At 50.5% G+C, this 22,723-nt stretch overlaps 1 long non-coding RNA gene across 1 annotated transcript; it reads left to right on the top strand.

The window, feature by feature from the left end:
• Positions 1 to 1,873: 1,873 nt before the first annotated feature.
• LOC125440792 lies at positions 1,874 to 20,639 on the top strand. Its single transcript, XR_007245750.1, has 3 exons — positions 1,874 to 2,231; positions 11,033 to 11,155; positions 20,356 to 20,639. It is a non-coding gene; the product is annotated as an uncharacterized LOC125440792 (long non-coding RNA).
• The last annotated feature ends 2,084 nt before the right edge of the window (positions 20,640 to 22,723 follow it).

Below are 22,723 nucleotides of genomic sequence, written 5' to 3'. Positions count from 1 at the left end.
GAAGGAAGCAAGGAGGGAGGGAAGGAGGGAAGGAAGGAAGGAAGGAAGGAGGGAGGGAAGGAGGGAAGGAAGGAAGGAAGGAAGGAGGGAGGGAAGGAGGGAGGGGGGGGAGGGGAGGGAGGGAGGGGAGGGAAGGAAGGAAGAAGGAAGGGAGGGAGGGAGGAGGAGGGAGGGAGGAGGAGGGAGGAGGAGGGAGGAGGGAAGGAAGGAAGGAAGGAAGGAAGGAAGGAAGGAAGGAAGGAAGGAAGGAAGGAAGGAAGGAAGGAAGGAAGGAAGGAAGGAAGGAAGGAAGGAAGGAAGGAAGGAAGGAAGGAAGGAAGGAAGGAAGGAAGGAAGGAAGGAAGGAAGGACTTCAGCCCTCAATCCACTTATACCACACAGCCTCTTGACAAAGCAAAATAATGAACACAATAAAATACACAATGCATAAATAAATAATAACTGATACTAATAATAAAAAAGGCTCCAAAGTCATGTAAATGTACTCCCAAATACCATTAAATAATAAATGAAAGAAACAAAAGTAAATGCGCAACAAACACTGGACTATAAATGACTGCAGTATTTACTGGTGGTCTCCCATCCCAATGCTCACGACGGCTGACCCTTCCTAGGCAGCCAAGATCTGATGAGGTCAGGCTGGGCCATCCAGCTCCGAGCAAACGTGCACTATATAAAGAAAAATAAAACCAATTAAGGCTGTGACAATGAAGGGCAGTCCTATACAGGCATAAGCCTCCCCCACATTAAACTGGGCTTTGAAGCAGAAATGAAACCACAGAAGATGACAAATAGAGGCCTGTTTATTTATTTAAATGTATTTCTTGGTTTCATTTTTGCCTGGGCTTTCTCCTGTACCAACCTAACAACAACGATCATAGGAACTTACATTTGTTGCACGAGAGTTTTTAGCCACCATCTAGATTCATTTTATGGATAGAATAAATTGTTGGTTTTTAAATGCTGCATTTTAATTGGGGTAGGGTTTATTTTTTAGGGCCTGTATTAACTGATATTTAATGGATTTTAATCTGATATATGTGCTCTAATTTACATATTGTTCACCGCCCTGAGCCCTCCGGGGGAGGGCGGTATATAAACCTAACCAATAAATAAATAAAAAATAAATAATATATTTAATTTTATTGTATTTACTGTATGTTGGAAACTGCCCTGAGCCCACAAGGGTTTGGGGTTAATTTGATGTGGTTTTCATTATTCCTTTTTACTGTTATTGTTTATGATGCTTTGTTGTGATTTTTTAATGGTTCTGTGATCTTTTAATGTGATTTTTATTATGTAAGCTGCCTAGAGACTGGGTATCAGGTAGGGTATAAATATAATAATCTTTATAAATATTTATAAATTTAAATAATCTATTTAAATAATAAATTTAAATAATATAATAATCTTTATAAATATTTATAAATTTAAATAATCTTTATAAATATTTATAATAATAATAGTAATGATAATAATGTGCTATCAGGTTGGAACTGACTTATGCCAATCCTTCATGGGGTTTCCAAAGCAAGACATGAGCAGAGGTGGCTTGTCATTGCCTACATAACTATAAATTATTAATACACTGTTAAACTATTATTTATTACTAATAATATTCACAGACAAAAATTAAAAGAAAATACATTTTTAAAAAGGCTGAAAAATCTACGGAGGAAGGTTGGGGAGTCTCCTCTGCTACAGGAGGGAAGTGTTCGCCTCCCCCGGACCGACACCCTTGCCAGGTAGGCCGACTAGGACGGTCCAGCTCCCACACCACCACCCACGTGACAAAGGGAAGGTCTGACAAGAACAACCCGCGCATGCGCGCCCGACGCCGCCAAGCCGTCCATCCTTTTTTTTCCGACAGCAGGCACTTTAATAGACACCCCGCAACTTGCGCCATTGGTTTTCGCGAACTCTAAGGGGAAAGGGGTCCTTCGCCTCCTCAAAGAGGGGGTGGAGAAAAAAAAATCCTCTCAACTTTGGGCAGGAGGAAGGAATTGTCGGGGTGGCCCCCACTGCGGGGAGGATAATTTTTTTCGGTAGTTATTTCCGTTTCCTCGGTGAGGGAAGGCCCCTTCAGGCAGCGCCAAGGGCAGCCCCGACGCCGGGGCCTGCAGCAGCCGCGACCGGAACGCGGAGGCGGTGGCAGAAGCCGAGCCCGGGCCGGGGAGGAAGGGAGAGGGCAGCCGCCCACCCGCCCCGGGCCTCCAGCCGCCGCAGATGAGGTAAGGCGGCGCGAGCGCGCAGGCACTCCCGCGGTCACCCCTGGGGTCCTCCCTCCCCCGCCAAGACCCCCAACTGCTCCCCCACCGCCCCGTTGCCCCGGTGGCTGCTGGGAGATTTCCTCCCAGGCCCTTCCGACGCCTCGGCACCTCTCCCCCCTCGGGGATGCCAACCTCCAGGCGGGGCCTGGAGATCTCCCGGAATTCCCCCAACAGAGACCAGTTTCCCTGCAGAAAAATGGAGGCCAAGGGGAGTGGGCTCTGTGCCATTGTGCCTCCCCTCCCCAAATCCCACCCCCCCCACAAATATCCAGCCCTTGCAACTTGCAACTCTTCCCCCATATAAAACTTGCAACTCTTCCCCCATATAAAAAAATGGTTCCTGATCCCCTCTCGACTCCTTTCCCTTTCCCTTTTTCTTTCTTTCTCCTTTAGCAATCTAGTCCCTGTATTTCCCCCCACCCTTTTACCTGCCAGTGGCCCCCACCCCACCCCTTGTGCCCCCTCCCTCGCCCCCCCTTTTCATGGGCTCTCCCCCACTTCCTTGCTTTAGACAGATAATGGGAATTACTTTTCGTTTGCTTTGTTTCTGCTGTTTCCCAACAGAGACCCAGAGTGGTGCACGCTGTTCTCCTCTCCTCCGCTGTATCCACACAACAACCCTGTGAGGCAAACCCAACTAGATTTGAGTCCAGTAGCACCTAGTCCAGTGATGGCGAACCTTTTCGAGACCGAGTGCCCAAATTGCGACCCAAAACCCGCTTCTTTATCGCAAAGTGCCAACACGGCAATTTAACCTTAATACTGAGGTTTTCATTTAGAAAAAACGGTTGGCTCGGAGGCACACGTTACTCGGGAGTAAGCTTGGTGGTAGTTGGTGGCTTTGCTTTGAAGCAACCGTGCAACTCTTCGAACGGGTGAATCACGACCCTAGGAGGGTTTAATCAGAAACAAGCCCCATTGCCAGCAACCGAGCTTACTCCCAGGTAAAGGATCGCGGTTTAGTGCTTCGCATGAAAATCAGTGGGGTTTAACAGCGCTTAACAGGGTTACCTGCACTACTTCCTCAAAACTGGGTCTTAAGTTTAATGCTAATAATCGAGCCCAGCAGCCCAGGCCAGCCTAGATGTGTTGGGGGAGGGCTCTGAGTGCTACCTCTGGCACCCGTGCCATAGGTTCGCCGTCACTGACTTAGGGACACTTGGTTGGCCTCTGTGTGTGAACTGGCTGTTGGATTTGATGGGTCTTGGTCGAACCCGGGGTGACTTCTCTTATATTCTTATGCTGTTTAGAAAATTCCTGCTGGATCAGACCAATAGGATGAGAGCCGGCGTGGAGTAGTGATTCAAAGCAGCGGACTCTAATCTGGAGAATCGGGTTCGATTCCCCAATTCCTCCGCATGAGCGGTAGACTCTACTCTGGAGAGCCAGGTTTGTTTCCCCACTTCTCCACTCGGTAACCTTGGGCTAGTCACAGTTCTCTCAGAACTCTCTCAGCCCCACCTACCTCACAAGGTGTCTGTAGTGGGGAGAGGAAGGGAAAGGAGTTTGTAATCTGTTTTGAGACTCCTTCCAGGAGAGAAAGGCAGGGTATTAAGCCAAACTCTTCTTCTTCCGTAAAGGTCCATTTAGGCCAGCATCCCATCTCAAACAGCGGCCAACCAGTTCTTTTGACTGTCTGATTTACGGGGCGCAGAGGCGAAGGACTTCGCCCGGTGCTGGGATTCAGGCTTCTTAACACAGAGATTCCCTTTCGTTCCCGAGGCTTGCAGCCACTGACACACCTCCATGAATTTGGCTAGTCCCCTTTCAAAGCAGTTTGTGCCTGCGGCCACCCCTACAGTCTTTGGTGGCAAATAAGCATAACCATTTTATTGTCATTGTGCACGCACAACGAAATTTACAGCAGCATTCCTCGATGCACACAATTTCAGACTCATACCCCACCCTCACTTTCCGCTTCCTCCACCCATCCCTACACAGCCCCAAACACATCGACACGAAGCCCCGGAGTTCAGCATCGCCACAGCTCTAGAGTAGAAGCTGTCTCTAAGCCTCTTTGTCCTAGTTTTGATAGACCTGTATCGTCTGCCGGATGGTCACAGTTCAAAAAGAGAGTGTGCTGGATGAGACGGGTCCCTCAGAATATTTTGGGCTTTCTTTAGGCTTCGGGAATTATAGAGTTCTCCCAAGGAGGGGAGAGGGCAGCCGATAATCCTCTGTGCAGTAGTGACCACCCTTTGGAGCGCCTTCCAATCTGCCACTGTGCAACTGGAGAACCATGCACAGATGCAGTAGGTCAAGACCACAAACTCCACATTTCTTGAAAGCTTATGCCCCCAAAAGCTTGTTGGCCTCTGATGTAGCACGGGAGTCGAATCTGACTCTTGCAGGGCAGACCAACCTGGCTAGTCTCTGAAACGATCTTGCTGTGAGGTAGGTTATGCCAAGGGTATGTGGCTGGGCCAAAGTCGCCCAGGTCGCTTCCATGACATCTGGGGATCTGAAAGAGGGCCTCCCAGGGCTTAGTTCAACATTCTAACCGTGACACCACTCTGGGCTCTGGCTGTTGCCTTATTTCTCTTGCTCTCCCCGTTTAAGCTGCTTTTCTGGGACTTAGAAACCATCTGCCTCCATTCTGAAGAAGAGTTGCTCATATCCCCTTTTCCCTCCTGCAAGCAGACTCAAGAAGAAGAAGAAGAGTTTGGATTTATATCCTCCCTTTCTCTCCTGCAGGAGACTCAAAGGGGCTGACAATCTCCTTGCCCTTCCCCCCTCACAACAAACACCCTGTGAGGTAGGTGGGGTTGAGAGAGCTCCGAGAAGCTGTGACTAGCCCAAGGTCACCCAGCTGGCATGTGTGGGAGTGCACAGGCTAATCTGAATTCCCCAGATAAGCCTCCACAGCTCAGGCAGCAGAGCTGGGAATCAAACCCGGTTCCTCCAGATTAGATACACTAGCTCTTAACCTCCTATGCCACTGCTGCTCCTAGGTGGTTTACAATCTCCTTTCCTCCCTCCCCCCCAGGTGGTTTACAATCTCCTTTCCTCCCTCCCCCCCCCCAACAAACACCCTGTGAGGTGGGTGGGGCTGAGAGAGCTCCGAAAAACTGTGACTAGCCCCAGGTCACCCAGCTGGCATGTGTTGGAATGCACGAGCTAATCCGGTTCCCCGGATAAGCCTCCACAGCTCAAGTGGCAGAGCAGGGAATCAAACCCGGTTCTCCAGATTAGAGTGCACCTGCTTTTAACCACTACGCCACGCAGATGCCAAGTTGCCTCCCTGTTTCCCCGTTGCCTTCAGACAGTCAGCCCATGAAAGTTCTGCTTACTCCGGAGTCAGCCTGCTAATCTGCCCAGCCCAGTCTTCTCTGACTGGCAGCCGAAGGGTCTTTTACCTGGCCTGTTGATTGAGGCTCTATAAATCAGAGGTGCTGGGAATTGAATCAGGGACCGTGTGGATGCAAAGGCAGTGCCCTTCCACTGATCCATGGCCCCTCCCCGCAGCATAGCCCGTGGATAAGAGTAGGACCCAAGAGCAGTGGTGGGATCCAAAAATTCTAGTAACAGGTTCCCATGGTGGTGGTGGGATTCAAACAGTGGTGTAGCGGCAATGGGGCTGGGCGGGGCACGACAGGGGCGTGGCCAGGCATTCCGGGGGCAGGGCATTAATAATTTCTCTGTTACTGTAAAAAACTCTTACTGTAAAAAAAAAGTTCCTAATTTCCAGCTGGTATCTTTCTGCCCATAATTTAAACTCCTTATAGCAAGTCCTATCGTCTACTGCCAACGGAAACAACTACTTCTCCTCTAATTGACTGCCTGTCAAATATGTAATACTTTCAAATACTTAATTTTGTTTCTAGAAATCAAAAGGAGACTTTCCTTAAACAAGGAACTTTACCATATACTCTAAAACATGTTTTTAAAACAGCCCAACAGGGAGAATTATCCCGTTTTCTACCTTTGCTAACCAGCCACAGAGGAAACAACAGGACTTTATGATTTTTGGACCTAATGGAATTTCTAACGGAAAAGCGGATCTAATTAGTAACCCCCTCTCGGCACACACAAATAATTAGTAACCCACTCTCGGGATCTGGTGAGAACCTGCTGGATCCCACCTCTGCCCAAGAGATGGCTGTTCCAAGTCGACTGGGTGATCTCAGACCAGTCATGGTCCCCCACCTGGTCATACCTCACAGGTGTGGAATGCAGGGTGAGGCACGCTGCCCTTTAAAGGAAGAGTGAGATAAAAATGTGGTCGATAAGAGCCTTCCCCTCTGGCACAGGTCCCATTTATTGCCCCAGGACTAATACTTATCATCGTGAGCCTTCCATTGTCTCTACCCACTGCCCTAGGATCTTAACTAAATTCCCCATTTGGATTCGCATTCCTTCTCTGTTAGAATTTAGGTCTTTGCGGTAGTTTCTGTCCCCTGTTCCTGCTTCCCTTACTATTCCATTGGGAAACTGCCCCCTCGCCCCGCCAAATTATGCAGTTCCTCCTTGTTGCCTGTTCTAGACCAGAGTCCATTAGTCCAGCTCTCTGCTACTCGCAAGGGCCCACCAGGTGCCTTTGGGAGCTCACATGCAGGAGGTGAAAGCAATGGCCTTCTGCTTCTGCCCCCATGCACCTGGTTTGCTAAGGCATTTGCAATCTCGGATCAAGATTGGTAGCCATAGATCGACTTCTCCTCCATCAATCTGTCCAAGCCACTTTTAAAGCTATCCAGGTGAGTGGCCATCACCACCTCCTGTGGCAGCATATTCCAAACACCCATCACACGCTGTGTGAAGAAGTGTTTCCTTTTATTAGTCCTAATTCCCCCCCCCCCCAGCATTTTCAATGGATGCCCCCTGGTTCTAGTATTGTGAGAAAGAGAGGAAAATTTCTCTCTGTCCACATTTTCTACCCCATGCATAATTTTATAGACTTCAATCATATCCCCCCTCAGACGTCTCCTCTCCAAACTAAAGAGTCCCAAACTACAGAGTCCCAAACGCTGCAGCCTCTCCTCATAAGGAAGGTGTCAGCATCTTTCACAGTGTCTTGTGGGACCTGGAGTTAAGGTGGAACGGGTGAATTCGGGTCAGTTTTGTTTTGCAGCGTTAGAAGCGTGTTTTGGGGACAACGACTGCATTTATTATCTTAGCTGTTGGGAAGATGCCATCTAGGTAAATAGTCACTTGTTCTCGTGCTGCAAGCGTTCGTCCTGATGGTAAACAGCTTGTAAATAGCCACATGTTTGGTGGCTTGAGACAGTACAGGATAGGGTATGTGACTGGCCCTGAACTGGGTGGCCCAGGCTAGCCTGGAAGCTAAGCAGGATTGTCCCTGGTTACTATTTGGAGGGGAGACCACCAATGGAGTGTGGGGTTTGCAACTCAGATGATGACAAACCACCTTTGAACAACTTTTTGCCTTGTGTAGTCAAAGACTTGCACGGCCGGAATCACTGGAGTGTTGTGAAGGCGCCTGCCACAGATGCAGGCGAAACGTCAGGAGAAAATGTTACTGGAACACCGCCATACAGCCCAGAACCCCCACAACACTCCCAATTTTTGCCTCAAAAAATCTTGCGTGGTTGCCGTAAGGTTTATTATTGCCATAAGGTTTATTATTGGTTACTGGTTACTGGAGAAGTCTGAGGGGGGATATGACTGAAGTCTATAAAATTGTGCCTGGGGTAGAAAATGTTGACAGAGAGACATTTTTCTCTCTTTCTCACAATACTAGAACCAGGGGGCATCCGCTGAAAATGCTGGGGGGAAGAATTAGGACTCATAAAAGGAAACACTTCTTCACGCAACGTGTGATGGGTGTTTGGAATCTGCTGCCAACAGGAGGTGGTGATGGCCACTCACCTGGATAGCTTCAAAAGGGGCTTGGACAGATTTATGGAGGAGAAGTCGATTTATGGCTACCAATCTTGATCCTCCTTGATCTGAGATGGCAAATGCCTGAGCAGTCCAGGTGCTCGGGAGCAACAGCCACAGAAGGCCATTGCTTTCACCTCCTGCATGTGAGCTCCCAAAGGCACCTGGTGGGCCACTGCGAGTAGCAGAGAGCTGGACTAGATGGACTCTGGTCTGATCCAGCTGGCTTGTTCTTATGTTCTTATGGTGTGTAACCCAGTGGGTGAACCACAATCGTTTCCCCTCTCCTCCACATGAAGCCTACTGGGTGACATTGGGCCAGTCACAGTTCTCCCCGATCTCTTAGCCCCACCTGCCTCACAAGGTGTCTGATGTCGGGAAACGGAAAGGAGCTTGTAAGCCCCTTTGAGTCTCCTTACGGTTGGAAAATAGGATAAATCCAAACTCTTTAAAAAAAAAATTATTGTATCATTTGAATTTTACAGTTTATAGTAGTTTCCTTCTTCATACATTTTCAAACAATACTTCCCCCCCCCTTTTCTCCCTCCCCCCATTTCTTCTTCTTCATAGTTTTGTCACACAAACAGCAGTAAGTTCATTCTCTGTAGCCTCTTAAGAACATAAGAACAAGCCAGCTGGATCAGACCAGAGTCCATCTAGTCCAGCTCTCTGCTACTCGCAGTGGCCCACCAGGTGCCTTTGGGAGCTCACATGCAGGAAGTGAAAGCAATGGCCTTCTGCGGCTGTTGCTCCCGATCACCTGGTCTGTTAAGGCATTTCCAACCTCAGATCAAAGAGGATCAAGATTGGTAGCCATAGATCGACTTCTCCTCCATAAATCTGTCCAAGCCCCTTTTCAAGCTATCCAGGTTAGTGGATATAGTGGATATCTTCTCCCATATTTCTTTTAAAGCTGGATATCTTCTCCCATATTTTAAAGTGGATATCTTCTCCCATATTTCTTTTAAAGCTATCCAGGTTAGTGGATATAGTGGATATCTTCTCCCATATTTCTTCATTGACTTGAGCTTCTTTCATCCAGTCCACGTATATTAGATAAATCCAAACTCTTCCTCTTCTCTTCATCTACTCAATACTTTTCCCGACAGGTTTTTTTCCCCCCACCAGGAGTTGGTTTTGTTGAATATGATTTCCTCCGTCTGGCTTTTTCAGAGTTTCCATCACTGCCTTAGGAGACCTGCTAATTACACCTTCCCGCTTTGCGAAGCCGGGGCGAAGCAGACTTGCTTGCTGGCCGGAAGCAAAGCGAGCTTCTCTTTTTGGAAGCTCCCGGAGCATTTTGTGGCGCTGGCTGCACCTTTGCAACCGAGTAAACAGCACATCAAAGGCCTCCTGGATCCAGATGTTGTGCTGCGATCTAGTTTCCACCCTTCCTCTTTCTCCCCTTCTCTGCGCAGCTGTTGAGATGGTCTTTGAACCGAGGAGGGTGACGCAGATGGACGTACCCAATTTCACCGTGAGATCTCTGCTCGAGACAGATGTTGCATCACACTGTGCTTTGTATCTTTCCTGTCTCCCCTTCCCAACCACCGAAAGGGGCGGGGGTGGGGGGGTCTGGCTCTGTTCAAACTTAAGTGTCGTGCCAAGTCCAAATACGCAACATCTGCCTTCAGCAGAGGTCTCACGGTGAAACTTGGCACAGTGTGCGTTTTCCTTCCTTCCTCTTCCAGAGGCAGGGGTGGGGATTGAATCGTAGATTCATGGAATTGGAAGAGACCCCCAAGCGCCATCAAATCCAACCCCCTGCAGTGCAGGAACACACCCTCATACCTTCGGGACCGCGTTACCCCATGTGTCCCCACTAGACCTCTGCGCTCAGCAGAGGCCAATTTACTGGTAGTTCCTGGCCCCTCAATGATGCGGCTGGCCTCCACTCGGGCCAGGACCTTTACAGCCCTGGCCCCTGCCTGGTGGAACACTCTTCCTCCAGCGGTCCGGGCCCTGCAGGATCTTGGTGATTTCCGCAGGGCCTGTAAGACGGAGTTGTTCCGCTGGGCTTTTGGAGTGTCCAGCCGCTGAAAGTGCCCCCCATGGAAATTTGGGTTCATTATCATCTACAGAACCCACCCTTTCTTCTCTCCTCTTGGGAGGGTTTAAGAAGGATTTTAACGGGCATTGTTACATATTAATTGCTGCATTTTAATTTAGATTATTGAGAGATTATTGTATTTGATTTTATGTTTATTTGTATTGAATTTTATGTTGTTCACCGCCCAGAGCCCTTCGGGGATTGGGCGGTGTATAAGTTTGAAAAATAAAATAAATAAAAATAAAGCATTTCTGACAGATGGCCATCCAGCCTCTCTTTCAAAACCTCCAAAGAAGGAGACTCCACCACACTCTGAGGTAGTCCATTCCACTGTTGAACAGCCCTGACGGTCAGGAATTTCCCCCTTATGTTTAGGTGGAATCTCTTTTCCTTCATCTTGAACCCATGACTCCTGGTCCTAGTCTCTGGAGCAGCAGAAAACAAGCTTGCTCCCTCCCCAACATGACATCCCTTCCAATATCTAAACGTGGCTATCATGTCACCTCTTCGCCTTCTCTTCACCCAACTAAACCTCCCCAGCTCCCCAAGTCTCTCCTCGTAGGGCATGGAGTCCAGACCTTTTAACCATTTTGTGTTTGGTTAGTCTCTCCTCTGGGACCCTGCTGACCATATCGCCAATATCCTTCTCCTGAACTGGCAAGTGTGCTCCAGAACTGTACACCATATTCCAGGTGAGGTCTGACCAATGCAGAATAGTTAGCAGGCCTTCGAATGTTGAACCGCAGATGGAGTCCTGAGCACACGTGCGCCACATTCCTTTCAGATATCTCCCATATTCTGTCATTGCCATTGACTGTTTGTCATTCAATCAGGGGGTTGACGCTGATCCTCGTTCTCCTCCTCCTCTCCGCAGCTCTGCAGAATCCCCTCCGGGAACTTCTCTCAGTCGGCATCTCCCGAGATGGCGAACTCGGCTGACTTTGTGGACGTGTGTCTGAGCAGGGGCAGAGTGCCCGGTTGGATGGGAACGCAACAGGTAGGTGATACACCGGTCCCCTTCTGCAGCGCCCTCTGGTGCTCTTGGCTACCTCTTGGGCGGATGCTGCTTCCTCACCTGTCAGACCCGGGCTACTTGTCCTCTCCTCTGGGTCTTAAAACCGCCTCCTTCTTCCTCTGCCGTTTTCTCCCCAGTCAATGGCAACTTGCAGGAACAAGAGAAGAAGAAGAGGAAGAGTTTGGATTTATATCCCCCCTTTCTCTCCTGCAGGAGACTCAAAGGGGCTGACAATCTCCTTGCCCTTCCCCCCTCGCAACAAACACCCTGCGAGGTGGGTGGGGCTGAGAGAGCTCCGAGAAGCTGTGACTAGCCCAAGGTCACCCAGCTGGCGTGTGTGGGAGTGCGCAGGCTAATCTGAATTCCCCAGATAAGCCTCCACAGCTCAGGCGGCAGAGCTGGGAATCAAACCCGGTTCCTCCAGATTAGATACACGAGCTCTTAACCTCCTGCGCCACTGCTGCTCCAGAGGCCTGTTTAGAGACACACAGAGATCAGGCCTGAGCCTTTTCAGGGTTGAAAGTCCTGGGTGATCTTGTGCCAGCAGGATGGTTAAAAAGCCGCACTGTCTGCTTCTGACACCCTGTCGTGCCAGCGTGCTGTAGTGGTTAAGAGCAGGTGGATTCTAATCTAGAGAACAGGGTTTGTTTCCCTACTCCTCCACCTGAGTGGCAGGGGCTTATCTGGTGAACCGGATCTGTTCCTGCACTCCTACATTCCTGCTGGGTGACCCTGGGCTAGTCACAGTTCTCTCTGAACTCTCTCAGCCCCACCTGCCTCACAAGGTTTCTGTTGTGGGGAGAGGAAGGGAAAGGAGCTTGTAAACCAAATTCCTCTTCTTCCTCTTCCTCCTCCTCTTCTTCTTCCTCCTCTTCTTCCTCCTCCTCTTTGGGTATCTAATCTGGAGGAACCGGGTTTGATTCCCAGCTCTGCCGCCTGAGCTGTGGAGGCTTATCTGGGGAATTCAGATTAGCCTGTGCACTCCCACGCACGCCAGCTGGGTGACCTTGGGCTAGTCACAGTTCTCTCTGAACTCTCTCAGCCCCACCCACCTCACAGGGTGTTTGTTGTGAGGGGGGAAGGGCAAGGAGGTTGTAAGCCCCTTTCAGTCTCCTGCAGGAGAGAAAGGGGGGATATAAATCCAAATTCTTCTTCTTTGTCCTTTTCTTCTTCCGACCTCCCCAGTAATCCAGATTTGAGTGTTAGCATAATCTGTTTATTGATTGAGAGTTGCGAATAATACACATGCCTGCCGTTGCTGGATCTGAGAATTCCCAACCAAACCGGCAGCTGTATTTCCCTGCAAGTTCCCTCCCCCGCAAACCTCCCCAAAGTGAAACCATTTGCAGGATACACAGCTTGCCAAGGCCGAGGGATGAGATAACCAGTGTAGGCAGGTGCAAGGAAGAAGAGGAGGAGTTTGGATTTATGCCCCCCCCCCCTTCTCTCCTGTGAGGAGACTCAAGGTGGCCTACAAGCAGAGGTGGGATCCAGCAGGTTCTCGCCAATTCCCGAGAGTGGGCTACTAATTATTTGTGTGTGCCGAGAGGGGGTCACTAATTGGGTCCGCTTTTCCGTTAGAAATTCCATTAGGTCCAAAAACCATAAAGTCCCGTCGTTTCCTCTGTGGCCGGTTAGCGAAGGTAGAAAACGGGATCATTCTCCCTGTTGGGCTGTTTTAAAAACGTGTTTTAGAATATATGGTCAAGTTCCTTGTTTGAGGAAAGTCTCCTTTTGATTTCTAGAAACAAAATTAAGTATTTGAAAGTATTAAGTATTTGACAGGCAGTCAATTAGAGGAGAAGTAGTTGTTTCTGTTGGCAGCGGACGATAGGACTTGCTATAATGAGTTTAAATTATGGACAGAAAGATACCAGCTGGAAATTAGGAAACTTTTTTTTACAGTAAGAGTTTTTTTACAGTAACAGAGAAATTATTAATGCCCTGCCCCCGGAATGCCCAGCCACGCCCCTGTCGTGCCCCGCCCAGCCCCATTGGCGCTACGCCACTGTTTGAATCCCACCACCATGGGAACCTGTTACTAAAATTTTTGGATCCCACCACTGCCTACAAACGCCTATCCCCTCCTCTCCCCACAACTGACACCTTGTGAGGCAGGTGGGGCCGACAGAGTCCCGAAAGAGAACTGTGACTAGCCCAAGGTCACCCAGCAGGAACGTAGGAGTGCAGAAACACATCTGGTTCACCAGATAAGCCTCCGCCACTCAGGTAGAGGAGTGGGGAATCGAACTCGGTTCTCCAGATCAGAGTCCACCTGCTCTTAACCACGACACCACGCAGCAGCGAGCCGCCATTATACTTTGCGCCCCAAGCGAAGGGGTTTTTGATGCCGCCCCCTCGTGGCCTCCCCCGGAGGCGTGGCAAGATCGCGTGGGAGCAAGTCTCGACACACCCTTGCCCCTGTGAATGCCCGGCAGCGGGACGCAGATTAGACTTGGCTGCCGGCTGCTTTAACGAAACAAGTCTCCTCGCGTGCTTGAAGCAACAACATAACAACAACTGGTGCCGCCCTTGCTCAGCTGTGCCTCCAGGGGCAGAGCTTAACCGGACTCCCTTGGCAAAGGCTCTTTTCCTTATTAGATGTCTGTTCCTTTCCCCTTGGCAGCTCTGCGCCAGATCGGCTGCCTGGCTCATTCCGCACATGCAGAATAATGCACTTTCAAACTGCTTTCAGTGCTCTTTGAAGCTGTGCGGAATAGCACTGCTTTCAGTGCTCTTTGAAGCTGTGCGGAAAATCCACTTGCAAACAGTTGTGAAAGTGGTTTGAAAACGCATTATTTTTCATGTGCGGAAGGGGCCTTTGCCACCACTTTCTGCCAGCCCTTCGCATTGCCTGGGGCTCTTCGTTCAAGGGGGGCTCTGCTTTGGGTGTGCTCCGCTGCCCGGGCTGGCAGTTTGGGGCAGGGCCTTTGCTGTGGTGGCCCACTCTGGGTAAAACGGTTCGCTGAAGGAGGAGGGTGAGGGATGTCGTCCTGTTGCTTCGCCCGTTCCCTTCCATTGACAATTTGAATTTCAGTTGTTGCAGGATTAACAGAAATTGTTACATATAAGTTTTTACATAAAGTTATTTACATGAAAAAATCTATCCATTTAAAAACAACTCATTCTAACTTAGGCATTACAGTTTTTTAAATAATATACTTCCAGCTAGGATCCAAATTCTTTTTCTTCTAATCTTCTTCTTTCCCTCCCTGTCCTTCCTGCCTCCCTCCCCCCTCATTCCCCCCCCCTTATATATAATCTGATTTATACCCCTTCCCCTTATGTATATCAGATCTGATTTTAATTGGTTGTGATGGGTTTTCTGGGCTATGTGGCTGTGGTCTGATTTTAACTGTTGATCCCTTATCGAATGTGGATCTGAAGGCGTGTAAGTTAGATCTGATCTTCATTGTTTATCCCTTATCGAGTTTATGGTGCTGGAATTTAGATAAAACGTTTCGCTGGTTTGTTATTAACCAAGATTTTATGCCCCCGTGAACCCACAAGGGAAAGGGTTATCAAATGAATGAAAGGTGTCTGTTGTGGGGAGAGGAAGGGAAAGGAGCTTGTCGGCCACCTGGATTCTCCTTACAGGAGAGAAAGGGGGGGTATTAATCCAAACTCCCCCTCCTCTTCTTCTTGGTCTAGTCACAGTTCTCTCTGAACTCTCTCGGCCCCACCGGCCTCACAAGGTGTCTGTTGTGGGGAGAGGAAGGGAAAGGAGCTTGTCGGCCACCTGGAGTCTCCTTATAGGAGAGAAAGGGGGGCATAAATCCAAACTCCCCCTCCTCTTCTTCTTGGGCTAGTCACAGTTCTCTCAGAACTCTCTCAGCCCCACCTGCCCCCCAATGGTGTCTGTTGTGGGGAGAGGAAGGGAAAGGAGCTTGTCAGCCACCTGGAGTCTCCTTACAGGAGAGAAAGGGGGGCATAAATCCAAACTCCCCCTCCTCTTCTTCTTGGGCCAGTCACAGTTCTCTCAGAACTCTCTCGGCCCCACCTGCCCCCCAATGGTGTCTGTTGTGGGGAGAGGAAGGGAAAGGAGCTTGTCGGCCACCTGGAGTCTCCTTACAGAAGAGAAAGAAATGGGGAGTATAAATTCAAACTCTTCTCCATAAGAGGCAAAACTTGCTGAGGAGGACTACTGCTTAACAGCCTGCATTTTCTCCACTTGCGGCACGTGCTGGTGTGTGACAGCTCTGTGTGATTTGTCGCTGACTTGATTGTGGTTGTGGGATGTGGTGAGATGGCAGGTGCATGCTGGCGCTTGCCAGTGTGGTGGTGTGTCTGTGAAAGGATGACGTGACTTTAGCCTGGGCTGCTGAATGACACTTTCCCGTGAGGAGGCAGCGTACCCCAAGAGACGGATGCTGGCCGTGGCCCTCGCTTGCGTTCTGCCGGTGGTGTCTGGGTGGCCCGCCGTAGGGGACAGAACTTGACTCCTCCTGAAGGGCCTTTTTAATCCAGCTTGATCAAGGTTCACCAGGCCCTCCAGATGTTCGTGGACTACAATTCCCATCAGCCCCTGCCAGCATGGCCAAGTGGTAGGGCTCGTGGGAATTGTAGTCTTTGAACATCTGGAGGGCCATAGTTTGAAGACCCCTGCTCTTGATCATTTAGTTGCCGTTTGGAACTCACCTGGAATATTGGGTACAGTTCTGGGCACCGCAGTTGAAGAAGGACATGGACAAGCTGGAACGGGTCCAGAGGAGGGTGACCAAAATGGTCAAAGGTCTGGAATCCACGCTCTACGAGGAGAGACTTGGGGAGCTGGGGATGTTTAGTTTGGTGAAGAGAAGGTGAAGAGGTGACGTGATAGCCGTGTTTAGATATTTTAACGGATGCCATGTTGGTGAGGGGGCAAGCCCCCTGGCCTCCGTGCTTCCCAAAGCCGGCCTGAATGGAGAGGGGGGGCGGGGCTTGGGGGTGTGCAGCTGGGGCGCATGCTGTTTGGTCACCTGGTGACCCCCCTCGTGGGCTGGGGCATGCGGCGCATGGGACACAGGTGAGCCCCCTGCTACAGGTAGGTGGCCGCATTTGCGGGTGGGATCCAAAATTTTAGTAACAGTGGTGGTGGTAGACTAAATCCGTGGCGTAGGCTACTGGGGCAGGACGGGCACGCACGGGCGTAATGTGGCATTCCCAAGGGGGGCATTCCTGGGCGGGCTGTGTGCAGACGCAGCGCCAAGGCGGCCAGTGTCCAAGCGGTAAAACTAAGGTACGCGAGGCGCAGGCTGCCACGCGACGCCGGGTGCCCCTCCTGCTAGACTGCTTCCAGTTCTGCGCGCTACTGCTGAGAGGAGGGGCGTAACTAAGTAAAAACCACGGGGCAAAATCACCCATTAGTAACCCCCTCTCGGCCCACACAAATAATTAATAACCTACTCTCGGGGACCGGTGAGAACCTTGTTGATCTCAATCAATGGTCAGCATTTACAGGCAGCTGCTCTCTCCAGACTCTCACCCAGAGGTCTTTCGCATCACCTACTTGTTGGTTCTTTATAACTAGAAATGTTGGGGGCTGAGCTCAGGACTTCGTGCAGGCCATGTGGAGGCTCTCCCGCTGAGCCGCAGGCCCTCCCTGCCCCTGAGACATTCCCTTCTCGAAGGCTGACTCCTAATTATCCCCCAGCCCTCTTGGTGCTTGTGCCGATCCGGGCGAGCCGGGCTTCCCAGACGCCTGTGACGAAAGAGGCAAATCTGCTCAGCCTCCGAGCGCCCGGCTCCCACAGTAAGCAGCTCAACAGGACTTTACTTCAGGTGAGTATCTAGTTGCAGGTGAGTATCTAGTTGCAGACCCCATGCAGGTAGTTCCACCGGCTATAAATCTCTCGTGTCGCCCTTTAACTGAAGACAGAGAACTGTGGATGCTTAATTTCCCTCGAGAGAAGGTTAGGAACTCAGCCGCTATGCACCACTGTTTCACGTTTACAAGTGGGCGATTCAGGACGGTCTTGAAAGACTGGTTTGGCTCGTTTGCCAGCTGCTAATTGTGGCTGCCCTCACCTTCTCTCGACTTCTCTGTGTAAGCTGGCTTCTGCCGTCCGCAAGCTAGTGGGACATGTGACCGCTGTGGTCCTTCTCCTGTGTCTCCCACTGCATTGCGAGAGAACCTGGGACGGGGGGCTCTATTATTATTATTATACACATAAGAACACAGCACAAGTGTCTGGAATTCATCTCTGAATATCGAGTCCTTCCCAAGGACCTAGGATATTAGAGGTATTTGCGTAGAATATGTGCAGTTCCTAGAAGTGCTGCTTTCTGCAGCAGGTGGACAGATGTTCTGTCCAAGTTTAGGCTTTTAGATGTTTTTCAAGATTTCTTCTTCTTCTTCTTCTTCTTCTTCTTCTTCTTCTTCTTCTTCTTCTTCTTCTTCTTCTTCTTCTTCTTCTTCTTCTTCGTATTATTATTATTATTATTATTATTATTTAACTAACTAACTAACTAACTAACTAACTAACTAACTAACTAACTAACTAACTTAATATACCGCTCCATCCCAAAGGGGCTCTGGGCGGTGTACAACATAAAACATCATACATAAAACATCATAGTATATTAGCTAGAGGAGCGAATCAAAATTATAATTAACATCTACGCTCCATCACTATAAAATCCCATTTAAAACAGCAGTTATTTCTTAATACAGGCATGCCACGAAACCCTTACTTAAAACCTAAACCCTCCCAGAGAGGGGGGGGGGGATGGTGGGTCCCGGTGATGTTAAGGGGCCCTATATAGCAGAAAGGAATAAGGAATAAATTAGGCCTCCTGACCCCTGGGGGCGGGGGTGGGCATGTAGGAAACTTTGCCTTGGTGCTTCAGTCCAGAGGTTGGTCTTTGATTCCTTCTGTCCCCTTCTCTGTCTTGGACCTGCCTCTGCAAGTCATAGAATCACAGAGTTGGAAGAGACCCCAAGGGCCATCAAGTCCAATCCACCTGCCATGCAGGAGCACACAATCCAAGCACTCCTGACAGATGGCCATCCAGCCTCTCTTAAAAAACCTCCAAAGGAGGAGACTCCACCATAGCTCCCCAAGACTCTCCTCGTAGGGCATGGATTCCAGATCTTTGGTCATTTTGGTTGCCCTCCTCTGGACCCGTTCCAGCTTGTCAATGCCCTTCTTGAGTTGTGGTGCCCAGAACTGTACGTAATATTCCAGGTGAGCTCTGACCAATCCTCTGTGTCCTGTCGATGGACCTCCAAGGGAACGGGTTGGCCACTGTGTGAGAGAGGATGCTGGACTGGAGAGACCGCTGCTCTGGTCCTGCAGGGCTCTTCTGATGTTCTTCTGTCCAGTTTAACTCCCTCAAGGCTTCCTTCCTGAGCTACAGCAGTCCGTCCTCTGTTTCACTCTAAATCTTTGCGTTTGCTCCATGCTTTTCCCTGTTTTGGTTTGATAAACCTGTAGTAAACCTGAGTTTACTACTGTTAACCTGTTCACGTGCTCAGCAGAGGCTACTTCACACTAAGCCAGTTGTGTGGCCTCAAACACAATCGCATCCTTTGTGGCTTCAGTTCTTCGCAGCCTGTCTTAATTGTCCTCCTTCCCAAATTTGGGAGACGGGATTGGGACTACCCGGGGGCCGCCACAATGGTTGGCATTTGCGCCAAGCACTGGCAGCAAAACTGGGTATTTCCTGAGATTAAACGGAACCAGTGAGCCACGAAGAGAGTGCCACTAGTTGCCAGCAGGAAGCGGAGGTGGCCGTCGCCTATTATTCTGTTTGCACGGAGAATCCTCTTTTCCGGGTTTAGCCAGTGGGTAACACTTTCCCTCTGAAGAAGAAGCAGCGAGCTTGGATTTATATCCCCCCTTTCTCTCCTGCAGGAGACTCAAAGGGGCTGACAATCTCCTTGCCCTTCCCCCCTCACAACAAACACCCTGTGAGGTAGGTGGGGCTGAGAGAGCTCCAAGAAGCTGTGACTAGCCCAAGGTCACCCGGCTGGCATGTGTGGGAGTGCACAGGCTAATCTGAATTCCCCAGATAAGCCTCCACAGCTCAGGCGGCAGAGCGGAGAATCAAACCTGGTTCCTCCAGATTAGATACACAAGCTCTTAACCTCTTACGCCACTGCTGCTCACTACTGAAGGGTGAAAAGGTCAGTGTTGACAGTAAGATGGGTCCACACCATGTTCCATTTGCCAACCATTTTTGACTAGAAAGGGGCACTCTGTCGAGAGGTGGGCACAAAAGACGCCAGTCCCGAATCTTTGGTTTCGTTTTGCCAAGCCATTACGGAGCACCAATTTTCAGGAAGCAGCAGTCCCCCCTCGCCCTTGTCCATGCAGTGAGTTGAGCATAGCGTGAGTGGGAACCGTGCCCTTCCGTGGGATTGGAGGGGCCCAGTAACGTTCCACTTAGCCAGAGGCTAGCAGGGGAGGTCTCTTTGTGTTACCCAACGATGGCTGGATCCGCAGATGACGGAGTCTGTGGTATTCTTGCACTGGTGGAAAGCACTGAAGCCCTTTCCACATGGGCCATTTGCCACAGTACAACCGAAATAATCAAGGCAGGTGTACAACAGGTGTACTGAATATTAATTCCATTAAGACCACTAGGTGAGTATCATTTTAACATTGTCTACTATCACAAATATACGTTTATATGCACATCATTGGTAGAAAGCTATAAACCCTCTAGATTAGATTTTTATTTCGGCAGTCCTTTGTCAAGCCAGTAATTGTTGTACAAAGTATTCTTTTTCTTACTCCTCTAGGAGCACAACTGTTTTCTCTTACACTAGATAGTTTCCAAACTGAATTTCCAAACTGAGCTCTCACATGAGATCCTGATATCCAGAGAGAAGGACTATCTAAAGAAGAGCCATTCAAGTGAAATTTGAAATTCAGTTTGGAAGCTATCTAGTGTAAGAGAAAACAGTTGTGCTCCTAGAGGAGTAAGAAAAAGAATACTTTGTACAACAATTACTGGCTTGACAAAGGACTGCCGAAATAAAAACCTAATCTAGAGGTTTCTTTTATATCGCACTCCGGACGCGTGTACTTTACTAAACCTTTTTTGTATATTTGTGATAGTAAGATAATAATGTTAAAATGATACTCACCCTAGTGAGTTGGAGTACGCATGGGTGTAATATTTGTGACAGTACGGTACAACCGAAGCCTGGTCCAGTAGGCTGCTTGTTCACCTCTTTTTCTTTCCTTGCCTTCCAGCTTTGAAAGATTACAGACCAGCCTTGGATATGAGCTTAATTCTACCCTCTCGACGGGAGCGCCAGCGAATCCACCTCGAGGAGCCGCCGGCTTCTTTGGCGGTGCCGCCACCAGGGTATCGGAGGGACGCTTCACCGACGCCATCATCAATGGAAGGCATGGGCGAAGCTACGGTCATCGACCCTCGAGGTGGCTAAGAAGGCTCTGCGGTAGGAGGTCCGAAAAGGTGAAGCTGATGCACCGTATCTCCGGTGGATGGGCTTGCCGGGCGAGGGCGGCGGGCGATAAGCGGGCCACGTCCGGCCCGCCTGCTCCTGAACGGCGGGCGTGGGCGCAGCAAGGCGAGATCGCGTCTGGACGACTTCACTGACAAGATCCACGAGGAGGACGAGCACCTGTTCAACACGGTGAAGAGCGCCCGGCGGCGCCAGAAGAACAACTCGGCCAAGCAGTCGCGGGCTCCTGGGCGGCTGCCGAGTCGGCTCTTTGACATCTCCATGGCTATCTCCTGTACCTGGTACAACTCGAAGCGAGCTCCGCGTGCAGGCCTACATCGGGCAACCGCTGTTTCCCTGCTTCCGCAACGAGGACGTCGACTTCTACCTGCCGCAGCTGCTCAACATGTACATCCACATGGACGAGGACGTCGGGGACGCCATCAAGCCGTACATCGTCCACCGCTGCCGGCAGAGCATCAACTTCTCCCTCCAGTGCGCCCTGCTGCTCGGCCTCTTACCCTCGGACATTACGCAATATCTCCACCCAGCCAATTCCCGCTGGACCAAAGCGCGAAGTTCATCCTCTCCCGGGACGAAAGCCTGGCCGGCCCCCTCGGGCAAGAGGGAGCTGTTCACCCTGGAGCCGTTCCCCCGCCGACATGGGGCTCTCCCCCTCCAAAAGGACTCACCAGAGATCCAAGTCGGACGCCACCGTCAGCGTCAGCCTCAGCAGCAACTTGAAGCGGACGGCCAGCAACCCCAAAGTGGAGAACGGGGACGAGGTAATGCCGGGGAAGACGCGACCCCGCCGCCACCGCGTTTGGAATGGTGGGCGCCGTGGGTTCAGGGGCCGCACTCCACCCAGAGGGACCGGGTGTCAAATCGGTCCCCGGCAATCGGCAGGGGAGCGCAAGAAGAGCTGGGTCGGTGTGGGGGAAGTGCCTACAGAAAGAACTGGCCCTGCAGGCTGCCTCCTGCCCTCCCTAGACCTTCAGGGGCGGGCGCCATGGTTTCAGGCCAGCACCTGGGCCACCTGTTGCGGCACCAAGGTCTGGGGAGGGCAGATAGGCCGGGGAGCTCGGGGACGACTTCTGATGGGTGCCGCTATGGGTGCCCGGGTCCTGAAAGGTTGCCCTAAGCCCCGCCCCATTGGCGCAAGAGGCACCCCGGTGATGGTGCGTTGTCCCGGCGCCATTTCTCCTGCAGTCCGGCTATCGCATCGGGTTCCTAGAGAAAAAAAAAAACCGCCTCGCTGGGTCTCATATTGTGAGCCCTCTCGCCCCCCCTAATTTTTTTTTGTGTGGCTGTCAATGCGGGCAACGCTGGGCGGGCCCGCAGGAGTTGAAAGCGCGACGTAAGCAGTGTGGGCTGGCAGGAAGGGCCTGTGGTCTGGAGAGTATACCCTTCACCCTGCCATGCAGTTTGGTGCATTTGAGCCAGAAGTTTCCCATTTTAGGTCGCATTTACCTTCTGCGAGGCCCGAGGCTATAGCGCAAGCAGGGCTGGGGAGCACCACCGAGGAAAAGGGCAGTCTCAGGGCAGAGAATCTCGGAAAGGGAAAGCTTATTTTACCTTCTCCAGGTGGGAGAACTGATGTGTGGAACCAGGCTTCGGGCGTGTAGCCTGGCATACACCTGTGATATACTTTGCATTTCTCAGAGGTGACGGGAACGGATGTCTTTGTGGTGTTTTTAGCAGAGATTCTTCTTCCTCAGCATTTCCAGGATATAAATAAATCAGGGGAGGCGTTCGATCTCAGACCTTGAACCAATAAAACTGTCGGGCTATTGCTGGCGAGAAGTCGGTCGTACGGAGCACAGCCATGGCGAGGGGGGCCTTTCACTTTCTCAATCGAAAGCTCTGCCCGACTTCTCGGCATTTCGACCGGTTGTCAGAGGAGAAGGCCAGGTGGAATTTCAGCGCTGCAGGAACAGCGGATGAATATTTCATTCCCTTGGAGTGCTCTCTTTCCCTCTGCGGGGTTGACTCGCATTGTGAGTGAAGGTGTTGTGTGTTCTTGGCGACAGAATGGGCTGTTGGGTATTCCGGGGTGGGGTTTGTCTCCCCCTTCAGAGAGCCCAGAGGGAACTAAAGGGCAGATTTGCCATCTTTCCTAACAAGACTACAGAACAGAAAAAAATGAAACGCAC

The sequence above is a fragment of the Sphaerodactylus townsendi genome, linkage group LG01 (assembly GCF_021028975.2).
Source record: "Sphaerodactylus townsendi isolate TG3544 linkage group LG01, MPM_Stown_v2.3, whole genome shotgun sequence".
Taxonomy (NCBI): Eukaryota; Metazoa; Chordata; class Lepidosauria; order Squamata; family Sphaerodactylidae; genus Sphaerodactylus; species Sphaerodactylus townsendi.
The sequence above is the reverse complement of the archived record's forward strand: the minus strand, read 5'-3'. Positions and strand labels throughout refer to the sequence as shown.